This window comes from Zootoca vivipara, chromosome 5 (assembly GCF_963506605.1).
Source record: "Zootoca vivipara chromosome 5, rZooViv1.1, whole genome shotgun sequence".
NCBI classification, from domain to species: Eukaryota; Metazoa; Chordata; class Lepidosauria; order Squamata; family Lacertidae; genus Zootoca; species Zootoca vivipara.
In genome coordinates, this window is record NC_083280.1 from 17677675 (window position 1) to 17698556 (window position 20882).

Genomic DNA, 20882 nt, shown 5'->3' on the forward strand with positions numbered 1-20882 from the left:
AGCATGCTTCCCATTGGGAAACTGATCTCTAGGCTCCAGTGAGAGATATGGATGGATGGGTGTTATGATCTGAATAAAGCCATATTGTACAGTGGATCCTTCGGATATGAATTAACCTGAAAAGTCTGTAACGGGACACGCCGCTTCTGCGCACACGCATGGTGCGATAGAGCGCTTTGTGCACATGCGCATTGCGCAGAGTGCTTCTGCGCATGCATGCAGCACACAGAACATTTATGTGCATGCGGTGAACCCCTGAAGTATACACTTCCGAGTTTGCCGTGATCGCAACCCGAAAGTTACGTATCCAGAGCGGTATGTAACTCAAAGGTCCACTAACACATCCATCTAGGGACATAGATGCAGGTTAATACTTGAAACTGCCTGAAAGTCGCATCGTGGTCCCTACTGGGAAATACATCCCTTTGTAGATTAAACCCCATTGTGAGATGTACTGTGATCTTCAGAAGAGTTGGTAGGGAACCCGCTTTCTAAATGAGAGAGTATGAACTTCTGCATCCAGTTCCCATTTTCCCCACCTGTCTTCTTTGGGGTTCCACTGGAAACATTTACAACATTCTTACACCTGTTTCATATCCAGGAATCAAAACGTTCTGCAGTACAGCTACTTAAATCACCACCCACTGGTACATGATGCTGACGCTGTTGTTGTTGTTGATGCTTTAGTAAACAGAGAAGTTTTATTTAAAGTTGCAGGTAAGTCAGCTTATCTCTCTGGTCAGCCATTAAGTCCTCATTTGACTCACCTGTTTGCTTGCCCTGTTTTATGCTTGATTACTTTGAGGAGGGTGGAACAAAGAAGGCTGACATTACCCCCTTCCAGTCTGCTCTGTTTTCAGGGCAGGCATGGGTCAGCTTAACAGAACCAAAGCCAGCTCAGAAGAACAGTGGGAGATGCTGGCATTTGTTCTACTGCTTAATGAATTAATACTGTAAAAACAGAGTTGTGGCATTTAGTCAGGAGTAGGAGGTGAGAAGATGCAAAGGACAGCAACATTTGCAATTCAGATGGATGTGTGAAATTGCCATAGCTGCCAAGTTTTCCCTTTTCTCTCGAGGAAGCCCATTCAGCATAAGGGAATTTCCCTTTAAAAAAGGGAGAACTTGGCAGCTATGGAAATTGCACTTCTCAGGAAAGTGTGTTATTTTATTTTTTTAAAGCAAGTTTAACAAAAAAAAAGTGAGAAAAAGGTAAAACATCAGCTTACATTAATAATACAACATCCATCTCAGTTTAAACCTATCAGGAAATGTATGCCATCCAAATTTCATGACAGATATTCAAATGAAATTGACATTTTAAAGAAAGAAATGATCAACTGTTGCAAAGGTGATAAGGTCCATAACAGATAGGTGGCATTTGGATATATGCTTCTGTTGGATAATGCCTGGATCAGAACATAGACATGCTTTCTATGACTGCACAATTCAAGAGTTGTTCCTTATATTTTCAGAAAGTGTGATGGGGAAAAGTGACTGCATTCCTTATGCAATCTTTTTTTAAATAATCTGGTTACTAGCTCCGTTCTAATTATTCTTTTTAAAACTTCTCAGTGTCCAGATGCATTCTTTAGTCTGGGAAAACTTCCAGTCCTGTAATTAAAAGATGTGAGATATTTCAACAGGCCCTCCAAGAGAGAGTGTAAATTCACAGCAGCTGCTTTGGCATACCTGTACTTTTGTTGTTGTTGTTGCTGCTGCTGCTGAGATCCCATAATAAGCAGGGCTCTGATATGTACAGAGAGCTCCACATGAACAACAGTGCCCTGCGCACTTCTATATCAGTGGTTGTTCCATTTGTACATCTACGGACAAACACCGGCCCCCTCGGCCTATAGAGCGAGGGCTGGTAATAATAATAATAATAATAATAATAATAATAATAATAATAATAAATTTTTATTTATACCCCGCCCTCCCCAGTCAAAAACCGGGCTCAGGGCGGCTGACACCAACAGAACCACAATAAAACATAAAAACAATTAATTAAAATACAGATTAAAATACAGTATTAAAATTTAAAGTGCAGCCTCATTTCAAGTAGGCCATAAGTGGCTGACACCAACAGAACCACAATAAAACATAAAAACAATTAATTAAAATACAGATTAAAATACAGTATTAAAATTTAAAGTGCAGCCTCATTTCAAGTAGGCCATAAATCCAAGCCATGAGGGAGAAAAACACAGGGGTCAGGCTGAGTCTAACCCAAAGGCCAGGCGGAACAGCTCTGTCTTGCAGGCCCTGCGGAAAGATGACAAATCCCGCAGGGCCCTGGTCTCATGGGAAAGAGCGTTCCACCAGGTTGGGGCCAGTACTGAAAAGGCCCTGGCTCTAGTAGAGGCCAGTCTAGCCATCTTATGACTCGGGATCTCCAGAATATTATTATTTGTGGACCTTAAGGTCCTCTGCGGGGCATACCAGGAGAGGCGGTCCCGTAGGTACGAGGGTCCCAAGTCGCATAGGGCTTTAAAGGTCAAAACCAGCACCTTAAACCTGATCCTGTACTCCACCGGGAGCCAGTGCAGCTGGTAAAGCACTGGATGAATGTGATCCCGCGGCCTGGACCCTGTAAGGAGCCTCGCCGCGGCATTCTGCACCCGCTGGAGTTTCTGGGTCAGCTTTAAGGGCAACCCTGCATAGAGCGAGTTACAATAGTCAAGCCTGGAGGTGATCGTCGCATGGATCACTGTGGCCAGATCGGGGCGAGAGAGGTAAGGGACCAACTGCTTGATGCGGCGGAGATGGAAAAATGCCACCTTTGCTGTGGATGCAACCTGCGCTTCCATGGAAAGGGAGGCGTCAAAGGTTACACCCAAACTCTTGACAGAAGGCACTGGTACCAATTGAGCCCCTGCAAAAGATGGGAGTTGGCCCCCCAACCCCATGTCGCCCCGACCTAGCCAGAGGACCTCTGTCTTCGAAGGATTTAACTTCAGTCGGCTCCCACGTAGCCATCCAGCCACAGCTTCCAAGCACCTGGTGAGTGTGTCCGGGGCCGAGGCAGGGCAGCCGTCCATCAACAGATAGATCTGGGTGTCATCAGCATATTGATGACAACCCAGCCCAAAACTCCGGACAATCTGGGCAATTTGTGGTACTTGGCTCCCCACAAATTTCTGGCCATATACATCAACAGATGTGACAAATTTCCAGTTTTTGAGAGCACTCCTAACACCTCCTTAGATGTTGTGGTCTGGGGACTGGTGAAGAAGTGTAAGATTGTGCATACTGGCCCTTCCTCCAGTCTCTGTTGGCGTACTACTCTGCTTCTCCAAAAGTAAAGGGACCCCTGACCATTAGGTCCAGTCGTGACCGACTCTGGGGTTGCGCGCTCATCTCGCATTACTGGCCGAGGGAGCCGGCGTATAGCTTCCAGGTCATGTGGCCAGCATGACAAAGCCGCTTCTGGCAAACCAGAGCAGCACATGGAAACACCGTTTACCTTCCCGCTGTAGCGGTTCCTATTTATCTACTTGCATTTTGACGTGCTTTCGAACTGCTAGGTTGGCAGGAGCTGGGACCAAGCAACGGGAGCTCACCCCGTCACAGGGATTCGAACCGCCGACCTTCTGATCAGCAAGCTCTAGGCTCAGTGGTTTAACCACGACACCGTCTTATATTTATTTTTCCTCAAAAAACAACAACACGGTGGCTTATTTTCAGGGGATGCCTTATTTATTATTATTATTATTATTATTATTATTATTATTATTATGTATGGTACAGTTTAACCTACAAGGTTTAACCTACAAGGTTAAAGTGCCTATTACTATGGCTTATTTTGGGGGTATGGCTTATTTTCGGAGAAACATGGTAGTCCGAGTTTCTCCCTGATGGCAGGAACACAAGAAGAGCTTGCTGTATCATACCAAAGGCCTATCTACTCCAGCGTCTTGTTTTCACCATGGCCAACCAGATACGTATGGGACGCGCACAAGGTGGACTTGAGAAAAACAGTCTCTCTTCACTTGTGATTCCCAGCAACTGCTATTTAGCAGCTCTGAAAATGTGGCATTTGGGGGCAGGGAACTGGTGGGTTTGGATCCCCTGGATCCCCATCCCTGCAGATTATGGCAATCACCCAGCGCTTGAGTCCCTTGGCTACACCAGCTATGAAATTGCAATAAACTTTGCCTCACTTTCCAATGTGTTGAGCTGTCAAGATTCAGAAGATTTGCCACATCACACACATGTGTCCCTCTGACTCTTAAATGGCTAAACAAGAATGAACAGAAGGGACTCCAGAGGAGGGCAACCAAAATGGTCAAAGGCCTGGAAACAATGCCTTATGAGGAACGGCTTAAGGAGCTGGGTATGTTTAGCCTGGAGAAGAGAAGGTAAAGGGGTGATATGATAGCCATGTTCAAATATACAAAAGGATGTCATATAGAGGAGGGTGAACAGTTGTTTTCTGCTGCTCCAGAGAAGCGGACACAGAGCAATGGATTCAAGCTACAAGAAAGAAGATTCCACCTCCTGACAGTAAGAGCTGTTTGACAATGGGATTTGCTGCCAAGGAGTGTGGTGGAGTCTCCTTCTTTGGAGGTCTTTAAGCGGAGGCTTGACAGCCATCTGTCAGGAATGCTTTGATGATGTTTCCTGCTTGGCAGGGGGTTGGACTGGATGGCCCTTGTGGTCTCTTCCAACTCTATGATTCTATGACTCAGGCAGTTTAATCAAAACTGAATAGTAAAAACATGCGAGTCACTAAAGCAGGTTAATATAATGTGAAATACAGAAAGATCATTTAACTAAATCAGGGCAAGCTTCCTGACCATGTCCATATGTTATACTTAGGCAGACCACGGCCATTACTGATCCTCAGGGCATTTCTCTATTAACCTCTTTCTATGCTGAGAATTAGCCATTTGTACTCATCCTCTCTTCCCTCTGTATTTTTAACCACTTTTTAAATCCATGGTACAGACATTTACCTTTTACCCTATGGTTACTGAGTTCCTGTAATAACGTTGTGTGATAGATTTTTATCAGGAGCCTTTGAAAAGTATAAATAATTTGCTCAAATTGCACTCTGCATGGTTTTATCTTTTACAGAATGTGTACTGGTTAGGCACAGCTTTTATTTTCCTCGTGAAAATTTTGCTGGTTTTTACCAATTCTCTTGTAATCTTCTAGGAGCTATAACTCTCCCGTAATTATGTCTTTGAGCAATAAGAAATATATCTCCTAGATTTAAACTTAAGAACTTTTTCTGGTAGTGGCATCTAAATATCATGCTCAGCAACCCTTGTAGACTTTTAAAAGTTATTATGTTGGATAATGGAAAATTTGAGGACACAAGGTAAATGTGAAAATAGCTGGAGGACATTTGATGCTTCTATATTTTTTTTTTTACAAAGAAGCAGATCTCATTCTGGTGTATACCTGGATGAGGAAGAAAAGTACCATGAAAGTCAGTTGAGATTCCTAATTTTAAAATGGTACACACACACACACACACACACACACACACACACACACACACACACACACGGGGGAGGGGGCAGGGAGAGAGTTTGTGACACAAACATGTAACTTTGTTAACTTCTAAAAAGGTTATAGATTTTCTCTGGAATGAATATACAGTGGTACCTTGGGTTATGAACTTAATTTGTTCCAGAGGTCCATTCTTAACCCCAAACTGTTCTTAACCTGAGGTGTGCTTTTGCTAAAGCGGCCTCCCGCTGCCGCCATGCCGCCAGCGCATGATTTCAGTTCTCATCCTGGGCCAAAGTCCTCAACCAGAGGTACTACTTCTGGGTTAGCGGAGTTTGTAACCCGAAGCATTTGTAACCCGAAGCGCTTGTAACCCGAAGCGCTTGTTACCCAAGTGTGGCAATCAGCCTAAAGTTAAGCCAGGTTACTAAGGGTTAAATAAAATAGAACTGTTAGAACCCAAGGGGGAGGGCTCTGGCTGAGTATAAAAACCCCACCCCTGGAGTCAGTTAGTCAGTTTTGTGAGGGAGTTAGTTGGTAGTCAGTTTGTGAGAGTTCGTGAGGTAGTTGGTTGGTTATTAATAGAGAGAGAACTGTTTTAAACATTGTGGTGAAGCATAGATGGTGGATTATAATCAGACAGGATAGAGAGTTTGTGAGCTTATTTACAAATATATATATTTAGTTGTCTTTAGCGGTAATAGGCCGGTAATAGTATTAATTAGAGGTAATAGGCCGGTATAGGAAACATCTGAAATTTGGAACATTCTAAGATTTATACTGAAACCATTACGCTTATGTACGCACAATAAAGCAACATCTTTTTACTTTCACCTTATCCTGGTCTGAAGTGTTTTGAGTGACAGCAGATATTTATTTTGTCAGTGGCGCATCATCAATAGACCGTAAAACGTCCGGGGGTGCTGCGCAGGTCAGGGTGACCGCGACATAAAGCTATCACTGTACTGTCATAGATCTGAGGTACAGAGTCTCTTAGTGAATGGTAGAAGTTAACAAATGTTGGTATTTAGATGGTATTTGGGATATGGAAGGAGAATACAAGCTGCAGAACTGTGCCAGGCAATAAATTCCTGGGTTGCCAAAGTGATGTCACGGGGGAAAATATGTCTTTTTTGAAATCTAAAGGTGTTCTGGGAATAAGGAGGATGAAGTAGGCAGACCATTGTAGTGCTGTCTGGAGGACGCTGCACCAAAGGACCAGGAGCCATGACAGACTGCTGCATTGGAGCCAAGTTTGCTGAAGCTCTGAGAGGGTCAATGAGAGACACTATTGGGGTATAATGTTCTGTGCCCCCTACACTCTCCACATTTGTGACTCTCAGCAACTCCCATGTTCCCATCATTCAGCCTGGACACTGAGATCCAGCACCGAGGGCCTTCTGACGGTTCCCTCATTGTGAGAATTGAGGTTACAGGGAACCAGGCAGAGGGCCTTCTCGGTAGTGGCACCCGCCCTGTGGAATGCCCTCCCAGCAGATGTCAAGGCAATAAGCAACTATTTTACTTTTAAAAGACAACTGAAGGCGGCCCTGTTTAGGGAAGTTTTTAATGTTTGATGCTGTATTGTTTTTAATATTCAGTAGGAAGCCGCCCAGAGTGGCTGCGGAAACCCAGCCAGATGGGCGGTGTATATATAAATTATTATTATTATTATTATTATTATTATTATTATTATTATTATTCCTTCCAACAGTGGAGGGAGAATAGATGGGCCTGGCTACTGGCCATTGATAGCCATGTCCCTCATAAATTTGTCCAATCCTTTTTTTAAAAGTCACTTAAGATGGTAGCCATGACCACCTCTTGTATTCAAAGAACATTGGTTGCAATACTAGTCTTAATCAATGAATGGTGTCCTGCAAGATGAATGGACTCCTAAGACTACATTCCTCCAATATATACCTGAGATAAACACCCATTGAACTCAATGCAGCTTTCTTCTGACTTGACATGTTTATGTTAGCTTTGTAGTTGCCCATCTTTAGAGCAGCTTTGCATCATATGCTTTTCCAGGTGAGTTATTTGTTTCCTGTGGCGTATGTTCACAGTTCACGGCCAGTGAACACTGCTGGTGCTTGAATGATGGAGCCAAAGCTCTCCAGGAGAATGCTAAGCAGTTAAACTAAGGAGAAAATGAATAATTCCTTGCCTCTGTGCTCCGATGCTTAAGTTCCTTCCCAGAGACAAATGTCAACATCAGAGAAACATGGTAACATAGTTCTACCATTGTATATATTTATGGTGCATAAGTGCAACAGCACAACCTGGTGGTATCTGATTATCATGTATCAATAAGGGGAACATGTCTTTTAAATTTATTAGCCACTATTTGTTTGCAGCTGGCTGAAAAGAACTGCTTTTAATTAAATCCGTTGTAGGACACTGGGCTACTTCATTGGGAGTCCAAACATCCTGTAGGAGAATGGGGGTGGGGGGCTGTGTTTTCTCATTTATTTTTAAGGCAGTTTGTCCACTGAACAATGTTGAGTTTGATTAAAAAGACCTCATCCTTTTTAAATGATCCATAGACTTGTAGCTGTAGCCAATTGCATTCTGTGTTGGGGGGACTGGATGTGTTTGGAGCTCTGCTTTGTTCCAATCAATTTGCCAGAGGCAGCTGACTAGCATGAAAATGTTGCAATAAGTTATAAAATACATTAAGGGGTAAAAATGTTCAAAGTGGTTAGTGGGAGAAAGCACCAGTTTATCTTGCTAGATTCTATATGTCATAATGAAACGGAAGACGAGCAGTTTGCATAGGCTAAAAAAAAATTCAAACAGAACAGAAAATAAATATGATTTCCCCCCTCCTCTTTCTTCTGCTTTTTTGGGGTATCTGCCAGGTCTTGGATTGTGTTTTTGGAATGGAACAATGGAAAGAAATGGGGCTCTGAAGGGATTTTCAAAAACAATTAACTGGATTTTCTATTTTGCTTGGTGTTAGATGACTTGTGCGGCTGATCGAAATGCACCTGCAAGCAATGTGGTGGTAGCTGAATGAAATGCGTGCCAGCTGTTTCTTTTTTCTTTGTAAAACCACTGAGCCTCCTGGGCTTGCTGATCGGAAGGCTGGCAGTTCGAATCCTCATGACGGGGTGAGCTCCATTGCTCTGTCCCAGCTCCTGCCAACCTAACAGTTTGAAAGCACACCAGTGCAAGTAGATAAATAAGTACTGCTGCAGAGGGAAGGTAAACAGCGTTTCTGTGCACTCTGGATTCCGCCACGGTGTTGCATTGCACCAGAAGCAGTTTAGTCATGCTGAGCACATGACCTGGAAAGCTGTCTGATGGCAAACACCATCTCCCTCGGCCTGAAAGCGAGACGAGCACTGCACCCCATAGTCACCTTTGATTGGACTTAGCCATCCTAGGGTATTTTACTCTCTCTCTCTCTTTTTAACCTTTTTCTTCATTTTTTATTTCTAGTATAGTTGCTACCTGCCAGTAATGCTACATGATACTGAAAGCAAGGTGGTGTCAGGGACTGGGCAGAGGAGGAATGGTGGAGACTGCCTCCCCAGCCTGACCCTTCCAGGGAGGAGGAAGAGAAAGGCAGTTTAGATTGACAATGGGGGTTGAGGGAGGTCGTAGCTCAGAGGCAGATGAGGGGGGAAGCTGGGAAATCATGGGAGAGGAGGAGGAGGAGGAAGCACCAGGGGGGCGACAGCTGAGGGACAAAGTGTCTTTAGAAAGCATTCCAGATCCTCCCCTCCCAGAACCCGGCAAGCCTTGAAAGTAGGAGAGCAAAGAGCTGAAAGACAGAGGGTGTGTAGCAGCACCTGTAGAAGAGACAACGAGAATCATGAATGAGGAAGTGGGAGAGATGGGGATGGTGGTGGATAACGGCATTATATATGGGTTCTATAGCCTCTCTGTAAATACTGAATTAAAAGTGGACGGTAAGAAACATTCCCTTGCCTTTGTACGTTCCTGGGCAACCAGCTGGGAGTCGGTGGCAGTAGTCTGACAGGTGGGGTGGGAGGAGGTTTTTTGGCCCCAACAGCTATGTTAGAATCAGAGCAAGGCCAGAGAAGATTGTGACAGTGCTCTTTCTGTGAATGGTAGGGGGAACAGGATCAAGCAAAATTATTTGTCTATTGGAACATTTGTATGTATTTATTCAGCAATCATGATTTGGGGCAAGGGGGTTTTCCTCTGTGCATTTGTGTGTCCCAGGAGCTCGTTCTGCATTGGGCCCCATCTGCCCTCTACATTTAAGTGGTATCATACCACTTATATACCAGATATAGTTCCCCTGCACACACACAAAATCCTGTGAAGTGTAGCTTGTTTACAGTACTGATACTGAGAGTTGCTAGGAGAGCCCTCTTCCCTCCCACAGAGCTGCATGAGAGTATCATCTGAGTTGAGATCCACTAGGACAATTCTAGCGGTGGAGGGCAATAACACACCCCAGTGCCCGCCACAACCCTTGGCTTGGGATACTATGCAGAACAGTGTGGGAAGTGGCTGTGGAGACGGGAGAAGTAAAAGAGAATCAACAAAAGTCACCCCTGCTCTCTGCCAGTACAACCCCTCCACTGGATCGAAAGCCTTGCATGGATGGAAGGTTTCTTTCTGTCTGTGGGTGGTGATCTGTCTGTGTAATCGACTTGCCCTGTATGTCTTCCCTTGACTGCTTCAATCTATGGAGCTGGCTATGTTTCAGAGCCACAATAATACTCATTTTAGATTTGTACAAAATCAATCTTTTTATTGATAATGTTAGTACAGTGGTACCTCTGTTTAAGTACACAATTGGTTCCGGAAGTCTGAACTTAACCTGAAGCGTACTTAACCTGAAGCGAACTTCCCCATTGAAAGTAATGGAAAGTGGATTAATCCGTTCCAGACGAGTCCGCGGAGTACTTAAACTGAAAGTACTCAAACCGAAGCGTACTTAAACCGAGGTATGACTGTATTTGTTTGTAAACCACTTAGAGGTTTTGCCTCATTCAAGCAATATATACATTTAGTTAAATGAATGAGAATAAGTAAGTCTGGTTCCAGACTAATTGTTATGTTTGGATAAGTGTATGCATTTTCAATTTGATGTTATGCTTCTCTCTCCGAGTCTTGCTGAGATCATTCAGTATATGCTTCCTTTTTAGGTAGTATGTATTAATTATTCTATTCTATTTCTGTTCCCTCCGAAGAACTTCTCTTACTCTAGCATCGACAGAGACAACAATAATTACCAACCTGACAGTGTTAATGTCTGTCAGGTTTAAGCCAATGAGTCAACATGAGGTTCTGTGCTGTTAAACTTTCTTCCAGAGTTTGTAGGAGTGTGGACACCTTTATTGCAAACAGACTAAATCCTATAGTCCTCACCTCCTCCGAATTTTTGACACCATTTGGTATTGTAGCATTATGCGCTATGAATTATGCAGTGACAAATTGACATACTGTACCAGCTCCAGGCATCTGCCAGTCTGGCCAGGTACTGATGTCCATGTGGGTGTACAATGCTGAAAGGCAAAAAGAAAGTGTAAAACCGGTTGCCACAGCAGTATGAAAAGTACCAGAGTTGCAAGGACTATTCAGGCATTAAGAGCTGCCTGATTTATAAGATTCCTGCCTGAATCACTGAGATCTCCTAGGGAGGTTTTTTTATATACTGTAGTGATAACTCATGGCTCATATCCACCAGATGACAACAACAACAACAACAACAACAACAACAACAACAACAACAACAACAACAACAATTTATATGCCACCCACCTGACTGAGTTGCCCAGCCACTCTGGGCAGCACCCAACAAAAAATTATAAAAGCACAATACAACATCACATACTAAAACAGAACTGCCTTCAGATGTCTTTTAACCATCACATAGCTGTTTATCTGTTGGACATCTGCTGGGAGGACGATCCACAGGGTGGGCACCGCTACCAAGAAGTCCCTCTGCCTGGTTCCCTGTAACCTCACATCTCACAATGAGGGAACCACCAGAAGGCCCTCGGAGCTGGTTCTCATTGTCTGGGCTGAACAATGGGAGTGGATACACTCCTTCAAGTATATAGGGTCAAAGACATTTAGGGCTTTAAAGGTCAGCACCAACACTTTGACTTGTGCTTGGAAATGTACTGGGAGCCAATGCAGTTCTATATGGTCCCAGTGACTGCTCCCAGTCACCAGTCTAGCTTCCACATTCTCGATTGGTTGTTTCTGAGTCACCTTCAAAGGTAGCCCCACATAGAGTGCATTGCTGATTCTTGGAACTTCCTCCCTGTGGAACTTCAGGCACCTGATGAAGACCTTCATATCACATCGGGCATTTAAAGGAAGCATTGCATTTTGCAAGGCTTTCCCACCTCCTTCACATTCCCAGTGGCCCTGTCACACAGCAGTCCATATGCTACTGGTGAAGGTCTGAAATTGGGAGTCACCTGTAGCATGCCTAGGCTCCCCATGTGATTTGACCCTTGTATGATCAAGGTGCCTAAATGCATAGGTATGGGAAACGTAAATACCCCTGGTTCAGACATGACCATCAGGTTGGAGCCATCAGAGTCAGGGGAGCATAGCCAGTAGGATCAAGTGATCCAGAGGGAAATAGCAGCAGCCGGGGGGGGGGCAGATTTAACCCTTTCCCTGAATCATTTCCTCTGAACTGCACTTCTGTCCCCTCCTTAAGGAGTGAAGAAAAGTAATGGGTAATCTTTTGAGGAAAGGAAAAGAATATCTTACCACTTATTATAAATGACTTGTCTCATCTTGTTCTGGATATAACAGGATGAGAGTTAAGAAGACCTTAATCCGCCCGTCTGCCCTTCTTTGTGATTTGATCTTTTCTTATTGCCTCATCTATGATTTGGTCATTCCCCACTTTTATCATTATTTCACAGTTATTGAGGCCGCAACACCTGTTGTGTCAGGGATTCATTAACGAGAGGTTACCTCGTGGCAGTCGCTGTCCTTGCACCCCTGCATTGCTTCAAAGACCCATTTCGCCGTTTTGTAGAATGGATTGACACATGTATTATATCAGGTGACTTGTGAAGATGTTGTTAAAAGGTCCCCTGTCAAAGGCAGATGTGTTAATAGCTCCATAGCTCACATTGGCGCAGGGCTTCATGACAAACAGACCCGCTTGTTAACGGCTCCATAGCTATTACCAACTTGATATGTAATGTCAGGAACCCCCCTGTTAACAGCTCCAACCTATGAAGTGACAAAATAAAAAGAAGTGTGTGTGTAATGTCAAATGCCCGAGGCAGATGAGCTGAGGTGTCCAGCAATTCATTTCACATATTATTACGACAAGAGGGATTTTCATGGCAATATCTTATTGTTAATTTACATCAGAATGCAAGTTTCTCACAAAGCTAAGCCTACATTTTCTGCAACCTATTCCCTGGCCACTGAAATTTGAGACCGCTATAATGCAGGACAAATATGGCTATTCTGGCATATTCCTATTTTCTCCTTAAAATTTTGTGGTAGTTTGGGAATCTGCTTTGATTTTGATGAACCCCCCTACACATCCATTGTGTACTAGGATGGCTTTACCGTTGACACATACTAATGCACACTTTGTAGTCTTGAGATATCTGTGATCACGGATCACGTGATCTTGTGAACCACCTTGGGATCTTGTGATGAAGGGTAGTATAAAAATCAAATGAAATCAAATCAAATGCTAACATTTCCTTTCCTGCAGCTGGCTAAGCTTATTACTGCTATAAGCTCTAAGCAAAGCTGAGGGGTGGTTGTCTTGTTGTCTGGACAGCACAGGACCTCCATACACACTCCATACACACAGAACCACAGCAGTTTGACTTCACTCCTGGAGGCACACTCCATTGTCTCTCAAGACAGATGGATGCCAACAACAGCACCTGAGTGTGCAGGGGCGTCTTGCCCATAGAGGCAAGTGGCGCGGGGAACCAGGGCGCCCAGTTCGCGCCCAGTTCTGGAGAGCGCCTGGGAAGAGGCGGAGGCTGGATGCGGCACCTCCCGGCATTGGCTCACTGCCAAGTGGATCTTGGTTTTCCTCTGCAAGGACATCTTCAGTGCCTTGTCGAGGCCGCTGGGGTTTGGCATGCTGCAGCAGCCTGGTGCTCAGCAGTGCCCAGGCAGAGGCTAGAGATGAGCCCGGTGGCTGCCTAAGGCTGTGGCATCGGTAGCAGGAGGAGAGGCGGCGGCGGCCGTGATGACCCTGCCAATTACTCCTGGCTGCTCGCTGCCTTGCGCATGCAGCGGTAGCGCCTCCCCTGCAGCTGGTGGGCACTTTGGCCTCACTCATTGAGGGAGCTGCTCAGCCCGCATGCCGCTGTTGGCCTCGGCTCTCTGCTGTGGCTCTGCGAAGGGCGAGGAAGGAGGGGGTGAGCAGGAGCTATAGGGCAGCGCCAGCCACCTCTGCAGGGAGAGAGGCACTGCAGACACCAGAGCCAGCCCTGCATTCACCCACCACTCTGCGAAAGCATGGGAAAGCGAGGCAACAGGTCTGCCGCCTTGCGAGGCACAGTTGCTCGAAGTGTGTGTGTGTGCCTGCGCGTCCCCAAAGCAGTGTGTGGCTCCGGCTTTCCGGCTGGGAAAGGGGGGGCGGGGTGCCGGAGTGATCTCTGAATCATAGCGCTGGATAGTCTTAAGACGGCCCTGATAGTGTATATAGGATTACAGGCCATACATGAGACTAAGACCCAGGGCTTTTTTACAACCAGAACTCACCAGAACTCACCTCCTTGGTGCATTCTGATGTTGCGGAATGGGATGGCACATCCCCCCCCACCCCCCAAAGTACTCCACAACTTTGGCTGGGTGCTCCCCTAAAAGGTCAACAAGTTCCGGCAACTCTTTTTCTAGGGGGGAAAAAGCCCTTCTAAGACCCATTAAACTAATTTGGACTTACGGTACTTCTGAGTAAGCAAGACTCAGATTGCACAGGTAGTCAGTACGGGACACCAGGCCACCATCACTAAAGGGAGATTTTCAAAGATCTTACCATATCTGCTATTTATGTCCTCAGTGGGTTGGTTCATGTTTTGCTCTCCGCTACCACCAACCTGTTTTGAAGTCATTTTCAGTGGCAAGCTTTATGTATCAAATATATCTGCATACTTGAAGGCATTTATTATATTTTCCCACTAACACACCCTTCTGACAAGCCATGTCTTCTAAGCAGATGGTACCGTGATATACTTACACAGTATGCAGAAATCGTGACATATTCCTGGAAATTTTCCACAGATGTTTATAATGAGATCTTCATGATCACACACCAATTGCATTTTCACAGACTGACAGAGCCTTCTGTTCCGAAAGGAATTTGTACTCTGAAGTTGCTTTGTGCATTTATAGTACATTTTAAGACTATGCAGGCGAACCAGGAAGCTTTTTAGAAATGCCTAGTAAACAGCAAAATAATACATTTATTTATGTCCAATAAATATACCAAAAAAATATATTCATAAGAAATACCTAGTTATGACAAGAACTATACCAAGAAGCGGGTTTTTTTTTTCATCTACAGTTTTTTCCCTGATTTTTTCTGTAAACTAGCAACTTACAATTTTACTAATGAATATTTTTTTTACAACAAGCTATAATTAGAGCAATAAAGAGAAAATTATAGCTCTGCGTGATATACTGACATATATAAAAAAGAAGTCTTTCACTGGTTGTAATATAGTTTAAGATATTCCCATTTGCTGAAATGAGCAGGTAAGTAGCGTGAACTTTCCTAATATTGGAAAGTTATTCTACAGAAACATATATCTATTTCACCTTTTCATTGTGAGAAAATTATTGGGGAATTTTCATGTAGTACCCCCCCCCCAAAAGAAAAGTCTATAGCTCTGCCTAAGTATTTTAGACCATATTAACTTTGCCTTTGGCGCAATCACTATGTTATTTTATTGTAGTGGTGGGGGACATCTGGCCCACGGGTTCCTGGCACAGGTCTCAATTTGACCCGTGAGGCCATTTTCCATACCACCCACCTGTCCTACATCAAGTGTGGGACAAGTAGACATGGCTACAGAGGAACAAAGGAAGGCCTCAAATTTTGCTTTGCAAGTGGGACTTGTTGATGCCTTTGAACTCTGAGGCAAACAGATATTTTCCTTCTTCAGATGGTAGCTCAGTTGGTTCCAGCATGGTGCTCATAACACCAAGGTCACAAGTTCAATCCCCATGTGGGACAGCTGTGCATATTCCTACATTGCAGGGGGCTGGACTAGATGATCCTCAGGGTCCCTTCCAGTTCTACAATTCTATGATTCTATGTGTTATGTACTGAGCTGAATCCTAGAACAATAGGATTCAGAATCAGCAGTCTGATTGGTCCGCAGGAGCTACCCAATCCAACTCCAGGTGGAAGTGAATCCGCAACCTGATTGGCCTGTAGGAGCAGCCAATCAGGCTGCAGGCAGAAGTCAATCCACAACCTGATTGGCCCACAGGTGTAGCCCTGAAGTAGCCAATCACACAAGGCCCATTGTGTAAATAATGTATATAAGCAGATGGTTTTGGGGAAAGAGCGATTCTTCTCTTCTTCTCCTTGATGACTATGAGCTGAATAAAGAGCATGAAATTCACTCTCGACTCTGAGTATATTTCACTATGATTCTATGATTGGTGGTTACAGTGAACCCCTTTGAACTTTAACAGCTGTCAAAGTTGGCCCACAGACTCCCATCCCTGGGAGGATGTTTCTGTAAGCGTAGGTTCCACCATTCTCAGCACTACTGGGCTCAAAGGAATAAGTAATAATCACAACAATAATTGCAACTTAGTCCCCACTGTGGGTTCCAATCTCCCTTCCCAAGCATTTACATTTACTATTTTATTCAGGTAAAACATTATCTCCAGCATCATTTGCATTCATGGGAGCATGGAAGTGTTAAACTACTCATTGGAGAGTTTTTAAATGCACTAAAGATGCACCGAAAGCAGCAAAGAAAATATAAAGACTCAGCTAGAGGCTAAAAAAGTGTTTTAAGTGCAAACTTTTCACTTCTCCACAGCACTGGCATAATTTTGTACAAACTAGGAGCTAAAGAGAGAGGGAGAAAAGGACGGATCTAAAAAGAATACCTTGTCAACAGCTTTGAGTAAACCCGATTAAACTGTCTTCACCTTGACCAATTAAAGTGACAGAAGCAGGAGCACAGGCTGTTTTAACGAGAAAGAAGAAAATACTTTTTAAAAAATCTATACTGCGTTCCCACAATGATGTCACTCCAGCAATGTCAGATTTATGCAAATTAAAAAGTTCCAGAATGTTGACATCTTTGTTCCAAGATGGCACAGTATTATTTGGACTGTGCAGTTCTTCCTCCCTGACATTCATTCTCCTGACTTGAATTTACAAGTTTAAATTCAAATTGAGAGTAGTCCTCCCACACACAATGAATGAAGAGAAACAGACACTCATTTAAACCAGAAGACTGTTTTATAGAGTGCAACTTGAACAGCTGCTGAAAGCTGCATCCAATCAAATACTTTCCTGCCTCCATCTCCTCCAATCTGCAAATCCCTCCCCCCTCTCTCACACACACATGATGTCACAGCCGACAACACCAGCCAAACCAGCATCTTCTTTCTTGGAGGTTTTTAAGAAGAGGTTGGGTGGCCATCGCTCTCGGATGCTTTAGCTGAGATACCTTGATTGCAGGGGGTTAGACAAGATGACCTTGGTTGTCCCTTCCAACTCTATGGTTCTATGAGTTTAAGGATCAACTCCATGTGTGCACAGATACAAAGATGGCACACTCAATGACTGTAACACGTGAACACACTTTGTGAATCTGTTGAATTGTATTTTATGCTGTTTTAATAATGCTTTATGATGTCTTGTATGCCTTTCGTGCTTTTGTATGCTGCCTTACACTTTTTACACATACAAAAAAGGCACATGTAAGCGACTTATAAATAAGAGCATTCCTGAAAAGCATTCGGGTAGGGTCTGCTCCACAACTCAGCAAAGTGCCTCTGGTGGGTTGCAAGAATTTCAGTGGCAGCGGTAGCTGTGATGAACAACAGCAGTGCTGAAATTGGCACTAGGTGGCTTGCAGCTCCCTTTTTAATTCCTCACAATTGCCCCTACATAATGTTGCTTTTGGGCATTGTGGGGTTTTTTAATGCTAGCCTTCATACCTTCATGGAAAATAACACCATGGGGGGGGGATCTAAATAAATCTCTGCTAGGTGGTCCACATATCTGGTTGCAAATCTGGGATTTTATGTATTATCTTTAGCTTGTTTGACTTTATTGTAAACCATCCTGGGGCTTCTATGAAGGGCAGTATAAAAATAATCTAAAACAAAACAAAACTGTACAGTCATACCTCAGTTTACAACCACCTCGGTTTACAACCGCCTCAGTTTACAAACACCGTGGACCCATGTGGAATGGATTAATTCACTTTCCATTACTTTCAATGGGAAAGTTCGCTTCAGGTTAAGTACGCTTCAGTTTAAGTACTCCACGGACTGTCTGGAACAGATTAATCCACTTTCCATTACTTTCAATGGGAAAGTTCGCTTCAGGTTAAGTACACTTCAAGATTTCTTGGTTGGCTAAAGATTTGCAAGGAGAGGAAACAATCATTGAAATAAGTACAAACTTCCGGAACCAATTGTGGTTGTAAACCGAGGTACCACTGTAGTGTGTTTTATTTTGAATTTAATTTAAATTTATTTCTCTTCTGCATTCTTATTGTCTCTCTCTTCCTCCCCCCCACCCCATACTGGTGATGGGGCCAAACAAAGTCTCAAGTCCCACCAGCCAGCTGAATGAAGACCACTCATATGATAACAATGATTCCTTTAGACCTGCATGTGAATGTTACTAAACATGGAAAAATGCATGGGAAAAGCTGCATTGCTTTTATACTTTGTACTTCCAATGGACTGGCTCTTCTAAATATGCAGGCACTTCCTTCGTTTTCCCCGTCCCTGACGAAATCCTGAAAGTTGGAATGCTCCAATTCCCTACTTGACTTAACTGCAAAGTCTTTCAACAACGATGGCATTCTCCTTTGAGCAGATGTCAGATATTAAGACCGCCTGCCTTCAGATCAAATTGCTGTTGCCAAGTCTCGCGAGCTTTCTCTTAAACAGTTCATTATAATGTCACCACAGTCCAATTTGCAAGCATTAAAGAAGCAGCTGAACACTGCCTTTTGCTGAAGTATTAAAGATCTTGGATCTTAAAAAAAAAAACCACACTTTGGCATCTCTGTAATACGAAACGGGGTAAGAGATTCTCTATTTACGTTGATCTCTATCAGCATAAGTTATAGTTAAGCTCGATTTGTATGGGAATTGCAGTCTACTAAAACGTTATGCTCTGTCCATTTGTTGCTCTGCTGGGAATACAAAGTCTATTCTGCAAATGGAACTGATGGAACAAATAAGCAGGCATGTGTATCGAACCATAGTATTATTCAATGGATTCTGGGCTAAGTAAATTAAACTGAACTAAAAAAATCATTTATTAATTCAACTATCTGCTGAATTTAAATAGAGATTACACAGCCTTGTGTATAGATTTCTTGGTTGGCTAAAGATTGGCAAGGAGAGGAAACAATCATTGAAATAAATTGTATTGCTTCACTGAATGAGAATACCGAAGTATGTTCTGCTGAACTTTCATGGATAAAGACTAATGGAAATAAACTTAAAAAAGAAGTAGTGGTAAATGCATCTACCAATGTATCTCCATTCGGATGACAGCCTAAAAGAATCTTTTGTTCTGGAAGTAATAGAGTTTTATTTTCTTCAGTCTGTTTCACGTTAACCTAAGCACAGGATCAAATATTTCATACCAAACAATGGCAGTTTAACTTTTAGTTGAGAGTTGGCTTTTGGAAAATATTTGAAAGGGAATTTGTACAGTACCTGCTCTTCAGTGCTTTGCTCCATCACACACAAGCTGTTATAGGGGATAATTGTGGCATGAACAATATTATGTGTAGTTCCAGTGTGCATATTTAATAGCTGACACTTGGCTGCAAGCCAGCACATTGTTTTATGTACTTGCGTCATGTGGAAATTAATTAGACTAAAGTATATTTAATGGTGTTCTAGAACAGTGTTTCCCAACCTTGTGCCTCCAGCTGTTTTCGGACTACAATTCCCATCATTCCTGACCACTGGTTTTGCTAGCTAGGGATGATGGGAGTTGTAGTCCCAAAACATCTGGAGGCACAAGGTTGGGAAACACTGTTCTAGAATACCATTAGGATGCAGCTTCCTTTGCCTTTACTTGGGAATAGGTATGGACAAGCCTTTTAGTTTTGATTTCTTCCAGTTTCTTATTTTCCAATCTTAAACTCAGCTCTTTACATTTCCACATGAATTCCACATGAAGTCCTCATGAAAATTCTTCAGCATTTTAGTGTGAGTTTCTGCATGCTATATGCATGTTTATAAGCAATTTCCCTTAATATAATGCATTTTAATGTTATTTTCATTGACACACACATTTTATACCCATTTCACTAGTACATGGCCTTTTGTATCCAATACTTGGTTGGAGAATTGCATTGCAAAATTCGGAGAACTGCGGATTTTGAATGATGCCTGTGGTTTTAGGAAGTGCAAATTTGGTAGAATTTGAACTGAATTGGGTTGCTTCATTGCGCCTACTTGAGAAGAAACCCATTGACCTCAATGGTCCTTCCTTGTTGGCACGAGATTTGCAATCACTGACTAATGCAAAAAGAAAGAAAGGAAAATGAATTGCAATTTGCTATGGCCTATTCGATTTGACCGCAAAATTGTTTGCGAAAACTTGTCTGCTTGATCAGTTCTCACCATTTGCAGAAATCATTGCCTTGGATTCTTCAGAGAACTATTTGGAAGTTGTGTAGCTGTTAGGCTGTTAATTGCCCATTATCACCATCCATTTGCATTCCCACAGGGACATTGAAATGTGTTTTGAGGTGTGTGCAATGTGAAGTCATCACAACACACTGCTTTAGTTAGTTTTAACAGGATCATGTCCACTTTGTGAAAAGAAGTGTGTGTGGAGGGGTGAGTTGCCCGGATATATTGTTGCTTTCTTTTTTAAAAATCTTGTATATATTATTTGCCACAGGAAGACTGGAAGAAGTCAAGGTGAAACAGCCCACAAATCATAGGCATGCTTTGCTAGCAAATAAATAGGATCGAACTGGATAGGTTTGACTTCTGAGTACATGTGCATTGGATACGGTGCAAAGTTCTCCATACCCCCCTCTCACAATCTCCTTTCCTCCTTTTCTGATTCTTCACTTTTTTATCTCCTTATCTTGCTCAGAAGACAGCCTCCACAGTGCTCTTGTATTTGTACTGTTAATAATTAACTTGCAAATCAATTCTTGAATCAAATTGCCGGTTGTACTTTCTGCAGTTTGAAACCAAAGCCCAACCTTTGAGCCGGGTAATCTTGTTCATTTTACACC

At 43.2% G+C, this 20882-nt stretch overlaps 1 protein-coding gene and 1 long non-coding RNA gene across 4 annotated transcripts in view; one reads left to right on the forward strand and one right to left on the reverse strand.

The window, feature by feature from the left end:
* Window positions 1-1056: 1056 nt before the first annotated feature.
* Window positions 1057-19388, reverse strand: LOC118093669 (uncharacterized). The gene is made up of 4 exons (XR_009557568.1): window positions 19336-19388; window positions 16528-16605; window positions 10896-10952; window positions 1057-1614 (listed from the first exon to the last, which is right to left on the reverse strand). It is a non-coding gene; the product is annotated as an uncharacterized LOC118093669 (long non-coding RNA).
* BCHE (butyrylcholinesterase) overlaps window positions 18512-20882 on the forward strand; it is a 55444-nt gene continuing 53073 nt past the window's right edge. For 2 of the 3 annotated variants that reach the window (XR_004693681.2, XM_035133210.2), the window contains exon 1: window positions 18512-18690. The gene's annotated coding sequence lies outside the window, so the exon portion shown is untranslated. The remainder of the gene's footprint in view (window positions 18691-20882) is intronic. The other variant, XM_035133209.2, reaches the window with a different exon arrangement.